This window comes from Notamacropus eugenii, chromosome 3 (genome assembly GCF_028372415.1).
Source record: "Notamacropus eugenii isolate mMacEug1 chromosome 3, mMacEug1.pri_v2, whole genome shotgun sequence".
In the NCBI taxonomy this organism is placed as follows: Eukaryota; Metazoa; Chordata; class Mammalia; order Diprotodontia; family Macropodidae; genus Notamacropus; species Notamacropus eugenii.
The window spans coordinates 53,374,987-53,380,955 of record NC_092874.1 but is presented as its reverse complement, the minus strand read 5'-3'; the positions used below and the strand labels follow the sequence as shown (position 1 = coordinate 53,380,955).

Genomic DNA, 5,969 nt, shown 5'->3' with positions numbered 1-5,969 from the left:
CATCAACAAATGAGACAAAATTAATTGAATTATCTATATAAAATAAATATTTTTGAAGTGGCTACCTCGTGAAAAGTATTTTACTAAGTGGTCAAGTTACAGATAGAAATAAAACACTCCTTTCCCTAAGGGAACTTACATTCTACATTCTATATATGTACATATTTTATTTTGCTCATATTGCATTAGGTGCAACGTATGCACATATAAGTAAATTCAAAGTCTATGTAAAGTAATTTCAAAATCTGAAAATTTATGGGAATATCAAATTTCAACTCTACTGCTTTAGCTTGAAATGTGATTTTGTGTCATGGGGACTTCACAGTCAATGTCTTTACTTCTGATCATAAGCTCTTAACCATGGCATGTGTTATAACCTCCACTATGTTCCATCCCATTGTCCTTTGGGTGATTCTAAATTTCAGTTCTTCAGAAACTTAAGTATTGCATGGCACATAGTCTTGTAATAGCAGAAGAATATTGTCATTAAAGAGATAGTCTTTTATTTTAGTGGGGAAGCTTGAGGTCATAAAAGTACTTTACAGTTTCCCAGAAACAATCTATCCAGTTCTCTTCCTGTTCAATTCTGTGTCCAACTCCCTGCAAATATACTGAAAACTGTGTTCAAAGAACCATGCAAAAGAGTGTTCCTTATTTCCATTTTTTTCTGCCTAGTGTATCCGGGATCTACAATCCTTCCTACAAGATTTGAAACCAAGCTTGTCCATAGTTCCTATGTAACAAATCTGAATGTGACCACCTTTAAGCCCAAGAAAGGGAAAAAAATTAAAAATCCTTTCAAAAAAAAGTTTGAGGTATAACCGTGCATGTAGAAAGCTTTTCTATAATATCCTCACTACCCTGGCCCTGCTCAGGGCAGTGCAGGTGGCAGAGGATCAAATCTGGAAGCTCTTTAAGATCACAGAAAACTACTCATGCAAATACAAGTTCAACCTCGCCGATGGCTTTGCAAGTCAAAAGACACCCCTGAGAACTCACTCAGGTTTGGTTACAGGCCAGCGCCTGAGATATCAGTAGGGTAGAAGAACAGGGTAATCGTTGTTCATTTTGAAGATGCCTGACACAATGCTGTAAGTGAGCACAAAGTCAGTGAGAATCCAGGGGAATTCAAAAATAGCTGGAAATCATCAGCTCTCCTTGCTGTGGTGTTATGGCAGGAGGAAAAATAGTTGAAAAGAATCAAAGACACAGCATAGAAACCACTAATGATCAGAAGGGCTGAGTTACAGAAAACCTTATTCACATCCTCAAATTAGTTTGCTCTAGGAGGCCTGAACCCACAATGCAGCCAGGAGATCAAGCCTTGACAAAAAGAAGAGGCTCCACTTCTTCCCCGACACCTAAGGACTGGCTAACTGTATCACCAGAGAAAAAGTAACAAGCTCTTGGATCTTTCCCTTAATAAGAAAGAGAGCAGCTATTTTGTTTTTATCATTTTTAAATCAACTTTTTTATTGGAAATATTTGAAATAGTGAAAAGATAAACAATTTTCATCATCTGCTCTGATGTCCGATAAAAACAATAAGTGATCTGTGAGTCAAAATGAAGAGACACATGGATAACTCCATCAATTCAGACTATAACTGCTAAAATCCAGCTTGTAAAGCTACCTTTATTAGTTACCAGTTATCTTGTTGACTTGCCACTATTTTCTATCCAGTTAGCCCCTCATTTACAATTGCTATCCCAATTTATTCATCTATTTGTTTTGTCATTCTGTGCTACACATACCAAGCGTTCAATAAATACTTACCAGTTTGTTGATTCTATTTTCCCTGAGATGCCAATTTTTGTTTTGACTGTTTCTCCCCAAAAAATTTTGTAGTCTTAGCAACAATGTCCAACAGCAAAAGATAGAAAGAGAAATCCCATTTAAAGCTACGGTAGACAGTATAAAATACTTAGGAGTTTACCTGCCAAAACAAACCCAGGGATTATATGAACACAATTACAAGACACTTTTGGCACAAATAAAGTCAGATTTAAGTAAGTGGAAAAACATTAGTTGCTCATGGGAAGGCCGTGCTAATATAATAAAAATGACAATTCTACCTAAATTAATTTACTTATTTAGTGCCATACCAATTAAACTATCAGACAATTATTTTCTAGAGCTGGATAAAATAATATCAAAATTCATTTGGAAGAACAAAAGATCCAGAATATCAAAGGAACTAATGAAAAGAAATGCTTGGGAAGGTGGCCTAGTGCTACCAGACTTCAAATTGTACTATGAAGCAGCAATTATCAAAACCACTTGGTATTGGCTAAGAAACAGAGAGGTAGACAAGTGGAATAGACTTGGCACTCAAGATGCAGTAGGCAAGGAATATAGCAACCTCCTGTTTGATAAACCCAGGGACCCCAGCTTCTGGGATAAGAATTCACTGTTTGACAAAAATTACTGGGAAAACTGGATAACAGTGTGGCGGAAATTAGGCATATACCCATACCTGACACCAGACACAAGAATAAAGTCCAAATGGGTACATGATTTAGGTATAAAGATTGATACCATGAATAAACTGGAGAAGCAAGGAATAGTGTATTTATCAGATTTATGGAGAAGGGAAGAATTTTTGACTAAAGAAGAGATAGAAAGCATTATGAAATGCAAAATGGATAATTCTGATTACATTAAACTGAGAAGTTTTTGCACAACCAAACCTAATGCAACCAAAATCCAGAGGGATGTAGTAAATTGGGAAAGAATTTTTACAGCTAAGCTCGGGGATAAAGGCCTCATTTCTAGAATATATAGAGAACTGACTCAAATGTATAATCATACAAGTCATTCCCCAATTGATAAATGGTCAAAGGATATGAACAGGTAATTTTCGGAAAAAGAAATTAAAGATATCTATAATCATATGAAAAAATGCTCTAAATCACTATTGATTAGAAAGATGCAAATCAAAACAACTCTGAGGTACCACATCACACCTATAAGATTGGCAAACATGACAGAACAAGAAAATGATAAATGCTGGAGAGGATGTGGGAGAGTTGGAACACTAATTCATTGTTGGTGGAGCTGCGAGTGCATCCAACCATTCTGGAGAGCAGTTTGGAACTATGCCCAAAGAGCTACAAAAATGTGCATACCCTTTGACCCAGCAATATCGCTACTAGGACTGTATCCCCAAGAGATCATAAAAATGGGAAAGAGTCCCACATGTACAAAAATATTTATAGCAGCACTCTTTGTAGTTGCCAAAAACTGGAAGTCAAGGGGATGTCCATCAATTGGGGAATGGCTGAATAAATTATGGTATATGAATGTAATGGAGTACTATTGTGCCATAAGAAATGATGAACAAGAAGACTTCAGAGAGGCCTGGAAGGACTTATATGACCAGATGCTGAGTGAAAGGAGCAGAACCAGGAGAACTTTGTGCACAGCAAAGACCACAGTGTGAGAGAGTTTTTTCTGGGAGACTTGGAATTTCGTAATAACACAAGAACTTCTTAAAAAAAAAAAATCCCAGTGGTGGTTTTCTAAGGCAAAATGCCTTCCACACTCAGAGAAAGAAATATGGAAGTCATTCGCAGAATGTAGCAGATCATGTTTGTGTGTGTGTATGTTTTTGTGTATCATGTTTTGATTTGTTATATGATTTCTTCCATTTATTTTAGTCTGACTACATAGCATGACTATAGTGAAAATGTACTCAATAGGAAAGTATATGTAGAACCTATACAGAATTGTATGCAGTCGTGGGGAGGGAGGGGGGTAGTGGGGGATAGGTGTGGGGGGGATAAAATCTGAATTGTATGGCAGTGATTTTAAACATTAAAAAATAATAATAAAAAAAAATTTTGTAGTCAAGTAGATGATCCTTGGGGGTCAGAAGTTACTATAATCCAAGACAATGTGAAAAGGCATAAGAGAAGTATGGAAGGAACCATAGTGAGGTTCTAAGATGAGTACATATCTGGTGATCAGATAGTTCACAAAGAAAGGTAAGATTTCACAAAATCACCAACTGGGTAAAGGCCTCCATGCTAGCTGGGCCATCTCATATTTGAATAGATTTCTACTCATTAAGACTGATGATAAATGGCCATAACTCCTCTGCTTTTAAAATGTCCAGCAATAAGAGAACTCGCAGTCTATGTTAGTAATTCTTAGGAAATAATTCTTGTATCAAGCTGACATGTACATCTCTGAAAGTTTTTCTCAAAGACACTGCCACCTTCTGGAAGAGGAATGTAATCACTCAACAGAGTTTGGTCTTTGGGGCACAAAGGAAAGACCAAGTAGATAAACAATGTTTATTGCCCAGATCTGAGTATGTATTTGGATAGACAACCTATCTAAACACCCTATTCTATGTTGCAGTTTAAAGAAGTCTTTGTCCAAAATTTTGTCTATTTGAGGAAGATAGTAGAGATAGAACAAGAGCTAGACCCAAGGGCTGGATTGCTTTCAAGATACTGTAGAGTTCTTTTACCAACTACAAGCTTCTCATAAATGAAAAGGCCCATATTTTCAATACTGTTGTAATATGAATAAGACATAGACAAAATTGCCCCAAAAGAACTAAAAATGACTATTACCTAAAGGTCAATGGAGAGGTACATGGTGGGTGTGAGTAGCCTATCACATATAACCAATAAAAAAATAAAAAGATATTATCAAGGAATTGCATGATAGGAAGAGATAATGAGCTAAAACTATGGAAAGAATGAGGAATTACAAGTTTATAGATATCAGGAATTCCAGTCATACACTCACAACATATGAAAGAAAGAAGGAAGGTCTCTAGTCTATTGAGCAGACCTCCAGGGAAATCTTCTGGGGGAGATATGGACAAAGTTATACAGTATCGGCAGGCATGGATGGACAACTGTTACCTCAATCACCCAACTTGTTGACACTAAAGATCCATCTGAGTATTTGAGCCTTAGCCAAGGTCTCCAAAATGGTGGTCTGACTCTGTACTTACATCAGAGATGTAAATTTACAACAGCAAAATTTCCTTAAATGGAAATGTAGAATAGAGTGTTTATACAAAGGAGAAGTGTTAGAAATCCTAAAGGTAGATGAAACCTACAGTAGCTAAGCTTGTGAGACTGTCAGTTTTTAAGCTTTAATCAGTCATTTTGATACATTGCATTAACCTTTTTTTGTTTACCTTGCTTATCACTCATGGTCTATGTATTTGTTTATAGATACCTTAGGCCATGGATTTTATTTTTGTCATTCTTCCTAGATGTCATCTCTCAGAAATTATTGGTTCTTTATCCTGTCATGTCCCCTCTCTATCTAGCTTAAGAAATAAATACATAAAAATTTCTATCCCTCACTGAAAGTTCTGTTAATCAGATTCAGAGTACTTTTCAGTCCCTCTTGCAACTATATTTTAATGCACTTGCTTAAGTAGTAAATACACCAAAATTTAAACTGCACAGGAAAGATTAGCATTGTCTCTATACAAAGAAAACAGTCAAATTCAGGAAGCACTGCATATTGTACACACACATACTTTGCTGTAGAAATACAATCAACTCATAGGAAAACAGGAAGGAAGGGGGGGAATAAAAAGAGGAAATGAGAATAGATTCAGGGAAATATTAAGGAAAAGTAAATCAAACTCTAATCCCAGAGGGTATTTTATGAAGAGAGGTTTACAGGGAAAGAAAAAGTTTAGAATCTGTGATTGGGGTATGAATGAGACGTAGAGAAGAGGGACAGTAGAGCAGAAGCAGATCACATCAGGCAGGAAGCATTGGTGCTGAGAATTCTCTTTTCTTCTGTAACCCTCTTCCTTATATGGAAGGGACAGTAAACAGGAGAGGGAAAACCATAAGAGAATGGAATAGAGGGAAATAAACAAAGGATGAACAAAAAATCGAGGATTGAAGAATGAATCAGAAAGCAAGATCCAATAATACAATGCATACAAGAAACACATTCAGAACATAAAGAATCACAGATAAAGGT

General features: G+C 36.2%; 1 non-coding gene across 1 annotated transcript; it reads left to right on the top strand.

Moving 5' to 3' along the window:
- The first annotated feature begins 5,397 nt into the window (after positions 1–5,397).
- LOC140497906 (U6 spliceosomal RNA) lies at positions 5,398–5,500 on the top strand. Its single transcript, XR_011964911.1, has one exon. It is a non-coding gene; the product is annotated as a U6 spliceosomal RNA (small nuclear RNA).
- Positions 5,501–5,969: the final 469 nt, after the last annotated feature.